Source organism: Schistocerca nitens, chromosome 7, assembly GCF_023898315.1.
Source record: "Schistocerca nitens isolate TAMUIC-IGC-003100 chromosome 7, iqSchNite1.1, whole genome shotgun sequence".
NCBI lineage: Eukaryota > Metazoa > Arthropoda > Insecta > Orthoptera > Acrididae > Schistocerca > Schistocerca nitens.
In genome coordinates this window covers 479,968,811-479,983,057 of record NC_064620.1, presented here as the reverse complement: position 1 = coordinate 479,983,057, position 14,247 = coordinate 479,968,811, and positions in this window count along the sequence as shown.

Sequence of the window (14,247 nt, the reverse complement as noted above, 5' to 3'; positions counted from 1 at the left end):
TTTAAATCGCTGTCCATCCACGTTCATCTATGTCTTCTGTAGCTCCCCTAAATCGCTTAAGGGTGAATGTAGGAGAAAAGACACGGGTACATATAAGCTAATACAACTTTTACTATTCGAGAAATAACTGAACAAAATTTTTTACGTATTGTCACTATATTATTGGCTATAATCTGATCTTATTTTAGGTTTCTGTCAAGTAATTTGATCATGATATTGCTGGAAACTTTTAAGAACATATTACATTACCTGAGAAACTTTTTTTCAATGATTACGTGACTTGTCATTTTCAAAATTCGGTAGGTTATTCTTAGTAATCAGCAAAACAAATCTACATACCAGTTTCTTAATATCAGTCTTAGAACTCTCGCAACAGTTTTTTAAATTTATATGTACAACACATAGCAACTTTTATATCACCAAAATTTAAATAAGTAACACAGTAACGCATTTTGAAAAAATTTGTACCACAGCACGATATGATATCGTATGTAACAAATCTGTAGAAAATTTCGCTTTCTTATTTGCAATCGTTTATCAGAAAATTTTTCTTAGACACTAAAAAATAAAAGTTGTCGGGAATGGAGAACAAAGGTTTTCGTAGCATTTATGCCAGAACGAGTACCTTAACGTTAGCCACGGCCACACGTTTGGTCGTTTTGGTCGTCATGTAGCTCTTTTGTTTTAGTCTGAACCCCCTCGAATGCTCTTTTGTCAATATCCCTGCCTGACATTTTAGAACTAGTAATACGCACATGATCAACCTTCTTCAATATCGTGCCAGTGAATCAACTTACATCAATAGTCTCATAATGGTCTGATTCCAGTGTTACCATCTCTGAGCACCAGACAAGCATCATATAAGGATATTTAACAATAGCAGATGAACAAAATATTTCTTTGGGCGTCTGTTCTAAATCACGTTATTAAAGCTTTCTTTCGGGTTTTGTGTTCCACCATGTGTGCATTTCTTTAATACGTAGTAATTAATCGCGTCGTAAATGGGTTCACAGATTTTTATACAGATGTCTTCTCTGATGGCAGAAGTAATAAAACATCTCAAGCAAGAACGTAATTGTGTAGAAAACTGGGTGTAATGCTGTTCATTGATTGAAACAAGAAGGCTATTACATCACAAGTAGTACGAATTAAACTCTCAAAATTTCGGGAAATACTTTTAACAAGCAACAGAGCTCTATTTTGGCGATAATTGACATACCGAGAACGGTGGGTGTAATACTATAAGTCTGCAGTATAAGGTTTATAACTAAAACAGAACGAGGAACAAGTATTGTTTAACAAGATTTATTTGATTTTTTTTTACATATACGTCCTTAAATGGCTGCTAATGTTTAGTTTTGTTTTCTTGCTAGGGCCGCGTTTTGCATACGATATTGGTTTGCTGCCCCAGGATAGGCAGAAAGTTTTTTATTCACTATCTGGTAATGATTACAGTTGATTTATTTCTTATGATCTCTATCAAAGCATTTACGAAAAAGTTTTAAAGTTAGTGAAACGTGAAATCTGGTGAAAATTCTGCTTCTGGGTAACGAAATCTCCCTGTGTTTTTGTTCTGAATTTTAAAACGCCTTACACCACATAATTCTCTGTTTAATGGCAGCACACATGATAAACCTTTACAAAGCGTCTCCCAGCTTCACATGAGTAACATAAACAATGTTTTCAAAGAGAGTCGTAAAGGTGTCAGGTTACCGTGGCTGTGAGAGTGCTTGGGCTTAGTAAATTATGACTTTGATAGTCGATGGAAATAAAATTATTTACAATAGTCTCTAATATGCTGAATGTTAGGATCACACATACAAATACAATGTATATAGATAATACCAAACAATGCTCACAGTACATAAGCACAATAAAATACGTTTGCTATTATAATGAGAAATATAAGTTTGTACACTGAATCTGTGGTTGCATTTTACATTACAAACAACAAAATTTTAATACCTCACACTACGAATATAATTTAGACCTTAATTTAACAGTAAAGGCATAACATTTAAAGTACTATGACTGTCGTGTACTATTGGAATATTACATTGGTTTAAACGATGAAAAGACCTGTCGAAAATTATCTAGGTGATAAGTGTTGAATGACTATGTTCATTCAGAATGAGATCAGGAAAAATGTTCTTATGTACATGAATTCCAATTTTCTCTAGAAGATTCATTGCGCCACCTTTATCTGTAAGGTGTAACTCGTGGAGATCGTTTTATTTATTGTCTACTGTGTGTTTTTTACTGCAAGATATGTGGAAAGGGCTGATTTGATTAAGTTGTTTACTATATGTGCCACAAGACTGCTCCCCCTTGCGAGTCTACCATTTTGTTTATAGATTTTATTATTAAAAATGAAATAATGAGACAATAGAAGTTTGAGGATCTCTATTAACTCATATATTTCAGGTAGCCAGCCCATAATACGATACATGCAGAAAACCTGAGGATATTCTTACCACTTACGGCAAATTTCATACCACTTATAAAATTAAGGAAACATAACTGAGCATATAGAACGTATCGAAGACATCAACATACCACCAACAGCGAGATTTATCTTATTAGATACTGTTGGTTTTATACTAATATCCCAGTAGAAGAAACCTCTAGCACAATAAAAAAATAACCGCCTAAAATGCAAAAAGTACATCCTACCTGAAATATGAGTTAACAGATAATCTCAGGATTGTACTCTCTCATAATTATTTCACTCGTAACAATAAATTCTATACAGAAAATGCTGGACTTGCAGTGGGGAGCAAACATGCTAGATTGCTAACTGATATCCACAGTAAACATCTAGAACATCTTCTCATCTAAAAACGTAATCAGTGGTAAAATTATTTAGTGCAAGATGCCACTCTCCTCCTGTTTCATGGTAGCAGTATCAAAGTTGATGTCCTAGCCGAAGATCTGAACAAATTACACAACATTATCAGATTCACTGTCGAATATGAACTAAACTGTTGCGTTAATTTCTTGGACCTTACTACATCCTACTTAAATAACAAACATGAGTTTGACATATTTCGTAATAAAACAACCACGGATGTTACCATCAGCAGCACATCCTGCCACTCAAACCAGTATAAGATGCCTAACTTCAGGTCAATGCTCCATAGTATGCATACAATCCCCCTCAGCCCCAACGAACGGCAAAAGGAAATTGCGTAATTAAATCAGATACCCATAATAATGGATATGATGCTTCAGTAATAGATAAGCTCTCCCTGAAAATAAAAGAATGAGCTGCTGACAATAAATCTCTGCAATAAACATCCACAGCAACTGTGGAGGACACAAAATCAACAAAGTATGCAGTTTAGGCCCAATTTTACTTAAAATTTCCTGTTTATTCATAGAGAATAAAGTAAATCAGCTCTTCCACCAATAATAAACTTCTGCAGAGAATTATACACACACTTTCACATATTAGTATCCCCCCCCCCCAAAAAAAAAGATCAGGAATCTATGAAGTGTAATAAGTGTCCAAAATTCTACATAGGCTAAACAGGTAGATAATTTGAAACAAGTGCTATTGAAGAAATAGTCGTGGGCTATACAACGTTCTTTATTATCTCAAGAACGATGCGTTTCTCCCGGAAAGGAAATCATAAGCTTCTCTGAAAATACAAGGGGAGGATGACATTACAATAAATTCGGCGTGGGACTGACCTGGACTACTCTAAAAGCAGAATATGCTTGAAACACTGACCGAATAAAACTACATAGAGAAACGCAGTTTAAATCACATTAAAAAATCAGGAATTTTCTCCCAGACAGCACGATCAAAGAAGGTATGATTCCAAATAAGACGTACTAAAAGTCAGCCTGTACGGAAAATAATTGAAAATTAATAAATAAAAACACCGGGATCAGGCTTGAGTGAAGAACGATGGAGAATCAGAAAAATTCGTGTTACCTCATGAAGGCGACTACAGGGTTAGCAGCGCAGAAAAGGAGATCGCACGTGCAAACTCTAAACACGGCCGTACAACAGAACGGCGCAGGAGGGGCAAACATATTAATGATAGTTCACGCAGAGTATTAGGCTAATGGTAATGACAGGCGCTTACCGCGGCAAATCAATAATGGATACAAGACGAAGTCCTAGCAAGAAAACGAAACGAAACGTGTAAAAACCATCTGAAGACGGGATTTGTAAGGAGAATCCGAAACCGGTCATGGTTTGATCCACATAAATCTTGTTAAACCATACTTGTGGCCCGGTGACATGGTGCACTGTCATCCACAAAAATTCCCTAGGAGTCTGGGAACATGAAGTCCATTCACAGCTGCAACTGGTCTCCAAGAAGCAGAACATAACCATTTCTAAACAATGATCGGTACAGTTGGACCAGAGGAATCAATCTTTTCCATGTAATCACAGCACACAGCATTATGGAACCACCAGCAACTCAAACAGAGCCTTGTTGACAACTTGGGTTCATGGATTCGTGGCGTCTGCGTCACACTCGAACCTTACCAGCAGCTCTTACCAGAAAATCGGGACTCATCCCACCAGGTCACGGTTTTCCACTCGTCTAGGGTCCAGCCGATATAGGCAAGAGCCCAAGAGAGGTGTGCAGGTGTTGTCATGCCATTAGCAAAGGCACTCACGTCGGTCGTCTGCTGCCGTTGTCCATTAACGCCAAATTTCGCTGCACGGCACTAACGGATACGCTCGTCGTACGTCCCACATTGATTTCTGCCGTTATTTCACGCAGAGTTGCTTCTCTCGCTCGTTAAGTGAAGGCCGTCGGAGACTGCGTTATCCGTGGTGAGAGGTAATGACTGAAAATTCTTATTCTCTCCACAGTCTTCATACTTTGGATCGGAGAATAATGAATTTCCTAACGATTTCCGAAATAGAATGTCCCATTCATCTCTCTCCAGCTACCATTCCCCGTTCAAAGTATTTAATTCCCGTCTTGCTGCCTTGATCAATACGTAAACCTTTTCACAAGAATCATCTGAATGGAAACGATGACTACGCCGATGTAGATCCCCTTTATACATTGCATACGCCATGTGTACATGAGCATATCGCCATCCTATGACTTCTGTTAACTCACTGTATACTGAATAAAACTGAACTATTAAATTAACTACAGTAAATGAACAGCAATGCTATTAATTGTTAAGGAAACCTCAGAGACCACTGGAGTGAGATTTTCGACTTGGGCTACAGGATGGATGAACTGTAAATCCACAAATCCTAGTTTGTGCTGACATACAGAGAGTGTAAATGGTATTTTACTCTAACAATTAGCCGCGCGGGACACCGTTCCTCACAAGCGACTTCTAATCAAGCTGCCGGCCTGTGGGGTATCGTCTCACTTGTGCGACTGGATTCATGATTTCCTGTCAGGAAGGACGCAGTTCGTAGTACTAGACGGCAGATCATCGACTAAAACTGAAGTGATATCAGGCGTTCCCCAGGGAAGCGTCCTGGGACCTCTGCTGTTACTGATCTATATAAATGGCCTGGGTGACAATCTGAGCAGTTCTCTTAGGTTGTTCGCAGATGATGCTGTAATTTACCGTCTAGTAAGGTCATCCGAAGACCAGTATCAGTTGCAAAGCGATTTAGAAAAGATTGCTATATGGTGTGGCAGGTGGCAGTTGACGCTAAATAACGAAAAGTGTGAGGTGATCCACATGAGTTCCAAAAGAAATCCGTTGGAATTCGATTACTCGATAAGTAGTACAATTCTCAAGGCTGTCAATTCAACTAAGTACCTGGGTGTTAAAATCAAGAACAACTTCAGTTGGAAAGACCACATAGATAATATTGTGGGGAAGGCGAGCCAAAGGTTGCGTTTCATTGGCAGGACACTTACAAGATGCAACAAGTCCACTAAAGAGACAGCTTACACTACACTCGTTCGTCCTCTGTTAGAATATTGCTGCGCGGTGTGGGATTCTTACCAGGTGGGATTGACGGAGGACATCGAAAGGGTGCAAAAAAGGGCAGCTCGTTTTGTATTATCACGTAGTAGTGGAGAGAGTGTGGCAGATATGATACGCGAATTGGGATGGAAGTCATTACAGCAAAGACGTTTTTCGTCGCGGCGAGATCTATTTACGAAATTTCAGTCACCAACTTTCTCTTCCGAATGCGAAAATATTTTGTTGAGTCCAACCTACATAGGTAGGAATGATCATCAAAATAAAATAAGAGAAATCAGAGCTCGAACAGAAAGGTTTAGGCGTTTGTTTTTCCCGCGCGCTGTTCGGGAGTGGAATGGTAGAGAGATAGTATGATTGTGGTTCGACGAACCCTCTGCCAAGCACTTAAATGTGAATTGCAGAGTAGTCATGTAGATGTAGATGTAGATGTAGATGTAGCCGAGCGATCTATGGCGCTGCAGTCAGGGACTGTGCGGCCGGTCCCGGCGGAGGTTCGAGTCCTCCCTCGGGCATGGCTGTGTGTGTTTGTCCTTAGGATAATTTGGGTTAAGTAGAGTGTAAGCTAGGAACTGCTGAGCTTAGCAGTTAAGTCCCATAAGATTTCACACACATTTGAACATTTTTTCTAACAATTACAGTAGATTAATAACTCTAATCTCAGACAGTGGCGAAAGAAAAAGAAGTTAAATTTTAAATTCGCCGTGCCCACAGATGTTGGGAAGATTCGTCTCGTTTCAGAGCCTCCTACTCTGCTCTGACGTCATCAGGTTGTTTTCTCCAAGCTGCAGAACTACTGACTTTGAAAATGAAAGTGTAACACATCACTCGCAGGCAATATGTGGAAATTGAGATTTCACTCAAAGTTGTATTGTTTCTTACCCATTGTTTGACGTACCTCCTAGCAGACAGCAGCAGTTGTGTTTTGCTTATCTTTGTTTTCTTGGTGCGTATTGCACTTTCTGAATAACCCAGTTTTATCTACGTCCTTGTACGAACCTTTTAATGCATTTTATGCTGTATTGAGCATATTATAAGCGTAACTCGGAGCACAGTGTGTGTCCCTCCGTTTTGTTGTGTATTTTATTTTCTGACACAATTTGTTTTCTGAAATTTGAACCCAGTTAGATGGGCGCTCAGTCGAAAATCTTGTATTTCAAATACGTTTTAACGAAATTACTAGGATAATATTTCATACTGAAGGCAGCGGTGGCTCGTAAACACACATTTGCATATACCCCGGAAACGACACTATTGCTGACTCCCGTTTACTGGAAACACTTTTCTTAAATTATTGTATATTTACACCAGTATAAGTTTTTCCTATTAATTATGAAATAATCTTTATGCAAGGAATATACACTCCTGGAAATTGAAATAAGAACACCGTGAATTCATTGTCCCAGGAAGGGGAAACTTTATTGACACATTCCTGGGGTCAGATACATCACATGATCACACTGACAGAACCACAGGCACGTAGACACAGGCAACAGAGCATGCACAATGTCGGCACTAGTACAGTGTATATCCACCTTTCGCAGCAATGCAGGCTGCTATTCTCCCATGGAGACGATCGTAGAGATGCTGGATGTAGTCCTGTGGAACGGCTTGCCATGCCATTTCCACCTGGCGCCTCAGTTGGACCAGCGTTCGTGCTGGACGTGCAGACCGCGTGAGACGACGCTTCATCCAGTCCCAAACATGCTCAATGGGGGACAGATCCGGAGATCTTGCTGGCCAGGGTAGTTGACTTACACCTTCTAGAGCACGTTGGGTGGCACGGGATACATGCGGACGTGCATTGTCCTGTTGGAACAGCAAGTTCCCTTGCCGGTCTAGGAATGGTAGAACGATGGGTTCGATGACGGTTTGGATGTACCGTGCACTATTCAGTGTCCCCTCGACGATCACCAGTGGTGTACGGCCAGTGTAGGAGATCGCTCCCCACACCATGATGCCGGGTGTTGGCCCTGTGTGCCTCGGTCGTATGCAGTCCTGATTGTGGCGCTCACCTGCACGGCGCCAAACACGCATACGACCATCATTGGCACCAAGGCAGAAGCGACTCTCATCGCTGAAGACGACACGTCTCCATTCGTCCCTCCATTCACGCCTGTCGCGACACCACTGGAGGCGGGCCGCACGATGTTGGGGCGTGAGCGGAAGACGGCCTAACGGTGTGCGGGACCGTAGCCCAGCTTCATGGAGACGGTTGCGAATGGTCCTCGCCGATACCCCAGGAGCAACAGTGTCCCTAATTTGCTGGGAAGTGGCGGTGCGGTCCCCTACGGCACTGCGTAGGATCCTACGGTCTTGGCGTGCATCCGTGCGTCGCTGCGGTCCGGTCCCAGGTCGACGGGCACGTGCACCTTCCGCCGACCACTGGCGACAACATCGATGTACTGTGGAGACCTCACGCCCCACGTGTTGAGCAATTCGGCGGTACGTCCACCCGGCCTCCCGCAAGCCCACTATACGCCCTCGCTCAAAGTCCGTCAACTGCACCTACGGTTCACGTCCACGCTGTCGCGGCATGCTACCAGTGTTAAAGACTGCGATGGAGCTCCGTATGCCACGGCAAACTGGCTGACACTGACGGCGGCGGTGCACAAATGCTGCGCAGCTAGCGCCATTCGACGGCCAACACCGCGGTTCCTGGTGTGTCCGCTGTGCCGTGCGTGTGATCATTGCTTGTACAGCCCTCTCGCAGTGTCCGGAGCAAGTATGGTGGGTCTGACACACCGGTGTCAATGTGTTCTTTTTTCCATTTCCAGGAGTGTATTTAATAAACATCGTTGAAGCTGACATTGAGGGAGTGGAAGGAGACAAAGGCTACGCGACATCTCTCATTCCTCAGAAGAATAACTGATATCGATCATATATCTTATGAGAATGACATTGATGTACCGTGTTGGATCTATCAAAAATGTACCCTAGAAGGCCCAACTTAAAGATCCTATCTTTTTTTCTACGTAACCCTCTTAGTACATTTTTTATGTAGTTTGCCGTTGTGATTGTGTCACATCATTTTGTAGTGCCTTTATTTGAATCGACACGTTCTATTTGCCATAAATTGTCAATTTTAAATCACAGCAGTTAGAAAAATGAACTTTTAGACTGAAATACTGAAAACAAATCGCATGGTTCTTGTAAGAGCAGAAAAACAGATACGCTCACATAAAATAAACGGTTGTTGTTGTTGTGGTCTTCAGTCCTGAGACTGGTTTGATGCAGCTCTCCATGCTACTCTATCCTGTGCAAGCTTCTTCATCTCCCAGTACCTACTGCAACCTACATCCTTCTGAATCTGCTTAGTGTATTCATCTCTTGGTCTCCCCCTACGATTTTTACCCTCCATGCTGCCCTCCAATACTAAATTGGTGATCCCTTGATGCCTCAGAACATGCCCTACGAACCAGTCCCTTCTTCTTGTCAAGTTGTGACACAAACTCCTCTTCTCCCCAATCCTATTCAGTACCTCCTCATTTGTTATGTGATCTACCCATCTAATCTTCAGCATTCTTCTGTAGCACCACATTTCGAAAGCTTCTATTCTCTTCTTGTCCAAACTATTTATCGTCCATGTTTCATTTCCATACATAGCTACACTCCATACAAATACTTTCAGAAAAGACTTCCTGACACTTAAATCCATACTCGATGTTAACAAATTTCTCTTCTTCAGAAACGCTTTCCTTGCCATTGCCAGTCTACATTTTATATCCTCTCTACTTCGACCATCATCAGTTATTTTGCTCCCCAAATAGCAAAACTCCTTTACTACTTTAAGTGTCTCATTTCCTAATCTAATACCCTCAACATCACCCGACTTAATTCGACTACATTCCATTATCCTCGTTTTGCTTTTGTTGATGTTCATCTTATATCCTCCCTTCAAGACACCATCCATTCCGTTCATCTGCTCTTCCAAGTCCTTTGCTGTCTCTGACAGAATTACAATGTCATCGGCGAACCTCAAAGTTTTTATTTCTTTTCCATGGATTTTAATACCTACTCCGAATTTTTCTTTTGTTTCCTTTACTGCTTGCTCATAATACAGATTGAATAACATCGGGGAGAGGCTACAACCCTGTCTTACTCCCTTCCCAACCACTGCTTCCCTTTTATGTCCCTCGACTCTTATAACTGCCATCTGGTTTCTGTACAAATTGTAAATAGCCTTTCGCTCCCTGTATTTTACCCCTGCCACCTTCAGAATTTGAAAGAGAGTATTCCAGTCAACATTGTCAAAAGCTTTCTCTAAGTCTACAAATGCTAGAAACGTAGGTTTGCCTTCTAAGTCGTAAGGTCAGTATTGCCTCACGTGTTCCAGTATTTCTACGGAATCCAAACTGATCTTCCCCGAGGTCGGCTTCTACTAGTTTTTCCATTCGTCTGTAAAGAATTCGTGTTAGTATTTTGCAGCTGTGGCTTATTAAACTGATTGTTCGGTAATTCTCACATCTATGAACACCTGAACGGAATTGAGAAAATTCGTTGCTTCAGGTCGAAAACAAAGACACCTCGTGTGATCTCTCGTGGTGGATCTATGTGGCGAACAATTTGAGTTTCCTTATATCACACAACATGATGAGGGTTGGGCCATGTCCAGAATTTTCTTGCTTTGGTCTCGGCTGTCTATGTGGTCCGGAGCGGAAAGTCTGAGCCTATAGTGTAATTTCCCACAGTATTTCACAACTACTCTCTCGTGTAACTTCAGATCGTGGGTGGTCACTAAGGCGGCGGTGGTGGTGGTGGTGGCGGTGTCGGGGGGGGGGGGGGGGGGAGACTGGAAGTAATAGGCTGCTCATTAGAGGGTGGTGATGTGATGGCAGTGGACACTTCACTGTTGGTCCGGTCCTGTCATTCAAACTTGTCGTAGCTGATTCAGCTGCAATGACTTCATAGACGGAATTAATAATTTTTCATATAAGCAGTCACAGAACCGGGAAGAATAAACAATTCAATCTGCCAAAGGCCGCATTTTGTAGCTGATATTACTGAGATGAACATAGAAAGTTACCAGGTTTCTCATGGCACTAGTATAATGAAGATGGGGAGACTGTGGCAATCACATAAACGTTTTGTAAACGTGTAGAAACGTGCAGTGGAATCTGTTCCACTTCTTGCAGACAGGTACCATAATCTCCTGGATTTTTTTCTAAACTTCGTAATGAACACCACAGCCGCAAGAGAGCTTTGTTTGTCAAAAAGCGTGAGTGTCACATTGTTAGCAGCCTGTCACAGAGCTGGGGAGTTTAGGAGGAAAAGAGTCAATTAAAAAGATATATATTTATTTGGAATATGTCGTAATGAATACAGAGTTATACTGTCGAATATTAGTGTATTGTAAATCTTGGTTGAACATTGGGTTTCCAAATGAGTTACTAGTTTTGTTCAAACGTTAGCCTGTGTTCCTCTCACCACAGAAATTACATTTATTACCAAATGTTGAACAACATCCATGTCACCATCGTGAACAGGAAACGCAGTGAATCTAATCGTCTTTTATGTTAGTTTTGTAACACTTTTCACCACACCAAATTCATTCATCTTCATCCCATTCATCAAAGTTTTTCTTCAATGTTTTCGGTGTTGTAGCTTTCTACGTCTTGTGAACACATTTAGTTATTTGCAGTGTTTTGTTTTTTAACTTTTACTGCCTATTTTTCTCTTCACTACTATTTTCCTTTTTTGATATTTTTTGTGCCTTCTTTCTGTTTCCTTTCTTTTCGTATACCTCTTTTCCTTTAAAGTTTCAATATTTTCAGGAGACTTCAGAATTTTAAATACAGTTATTGACTTCCTCTTAAAATTCATGGTTTTATCAATTGAAAGAACAGGTGATGTTTCTTCCAAAAGTTTTGTTGGTGATTCCTTATGAGTAGTCAGTTTTGAAGCTGTAATCTTGGAAGTTTTGGGTCTGTTTGGAGTAGAGTCGAAAGTGTCAGTGAAGGAACTTGACTTGTGCAGACAACTCTGCTCTTTTGATGTGCTTGGGACAGTAGGTACTTTGATGAGCATTAGAGTCATTGGTTGGCCTGTGTGTGAGATTCTGTTCTCCCACTTGTCGGCACAGACGTATCTTCCGACAAATAATCGTTGTCTGTGACTGCAGCCATATTCCGTGGGATTATACCACATTGCTTGAAGCTAAACTTAATTATGTCACATCTCATCTGCATTAAAACATATGGTCCATCTCTCCCAGATTGCCCTTGATTATCTGCGAGAGAAGGACCACCCCGACTTCTGTCTCCAGACAGTGAACTCTGCGCCTATACATTTGTCAAGTTCACAGTGAAAACACTGGGTCAGTACTTTGCAAACTAAGCCTTAATGCTAAAGTAATGCAATTACACTATAAAACTTTTCGGCATACCAGAACAGAGAATGTGATTTTTCTCCAGAACATTATGAATTACCTCGAAGAAAACGGTCTATTGACACACAGTCAACATGGGTTTAGAAAACATCGTTCCTGTGAAACACAAGTAGCTCTTTATTCACATGAAGTGTTAAGTTCTATTGACAAGGGATTTCAGATCAGTTCCGTATTTCTGGATTTCCGGACGGCTTTTGACACTATACCACACAAGCGGCTCGTAGTGAAATTGCGTGCTTATGGAATACCGTCTCATTTATGTGACTGGATTTGTGATTTCCTGTCAGAGAGGTCACAGTTCGTAGTATCAGACTGACAGTCATCGGGAAACACAGAAGTGATTTCTCGCGTTCCCCAAGGTAGTGTTATAGGCCCTTTGCTGTTCCATATCTATAGGTTGTGTTTATCCGTTAAAGTTACTCATACCTACTTTCTTAAACGTGAACGTTAATCTTTCTCTTGCCTAATTAGGCTGGAGACCGTTTTCCTTATCCTTTAAACAGTATAGCTAGGCAAAAATATTGTTTGTTACTGTTCGAATATTTACGTAACTCTGACTTTCATTTCCGATAAGCCATTTCCGTTAGGTACAACACGGTCAACCTAGCAAAATTCCTCTCGGAGGGTAACACTGTTCTGTTGCGTTATACCATAATTGCTTTAAGATTGTTTTATTTCACAACCTGCCTCCAGCTTCGAGGTTATGGTGCAGCAGTAGCAGACGGGGGTGTTATACCCTGTCTGTACACGAAACTGATGTTTCCGCAACTGATTCACTTTTGTAACACATTTGGTGATACTCAGTATTCGTTGGAGGTTGCAGAAACTGTTCACAGCGCTAAGAGCTTTAGTGTGAGTAGGTAATGTGTAGACATTTTCCTAGGAACTGAAAAATGTCTTCAGCATATTATTAATTTTTGTCAATAACGAGCATTTACTACTGCCTCACACAAACGCGAAAAATTTTGATGGACTCTCTTATCTTCATCTAGCAACAATATTCTAAAAAGCTTGTTTATGGCTGTATACAAATGCAATCTAAGTGTGTGTTACGACTCTTATTTGTGTTGCAGATAACACATCTGTGGTAAACAACGTGAGTTCCGTCTTAATTTTGAATTGTGAATTATTTGACTAATAATCAAACTCTCAGTTTGTGGCAGCCATGAATAAAAATGGCTCAAATGGCTCTGAGCACTATGGGACTTAACATCTGAGGTCATCAGTCCCCTAGAACTTAGAACTACTTAAACCTAACTAAGCTAAGGACGTCACACACATCCATGCCCGAGGCAGTATTCGAACCTGCGACCGTAGCGGTCGCGCGGTTCCAGACTGAAGCGCCTAGAACCACTCGGCCACTCCGGCCGGCAGCCATGAATAATTTTCAAGAGTTTACTGTTACTGATTCTTCATAAATGACACTTATTTCTAAAGAGACCAGTTTACAAAAGCCATTATGTTAAAGGGGCAACATTTAGGGCAACAGACAAATGATTTCGCAGAATGATAAGTCACATTACAGCGACACTGGATCTGTATCGCTCCAGAGTAATAGCACAAGTTAATATTCTACAAATTTTCAGCTGATTTACGAGGCCCGATGAACTCAGTAAGATGGAAATCACAAAATTCATGTGAATGAGGTACCAACAGATATTACTATATAAACGATTTGGGAGACAATCTGAGCAGCCGTCTTCGGTTGTTTGCAGATGACGCTGTCGTTTATCGACTAATAAAGTCATCAAAAGATCAAAACAAACTGCGAAACGATTTAGAAGGAATATCGGAATGGTGCGAAAAGTGGCAGTTGGCCCTAAATAACGAAAAGTGTCAGGTCATCTACGTGAGTGCTAAAAGGAACTCGTTAAACTTCGGTTGCACGATAAATCAGTCTAATCTAAAAGCCGTAAATTCAACTAAATACC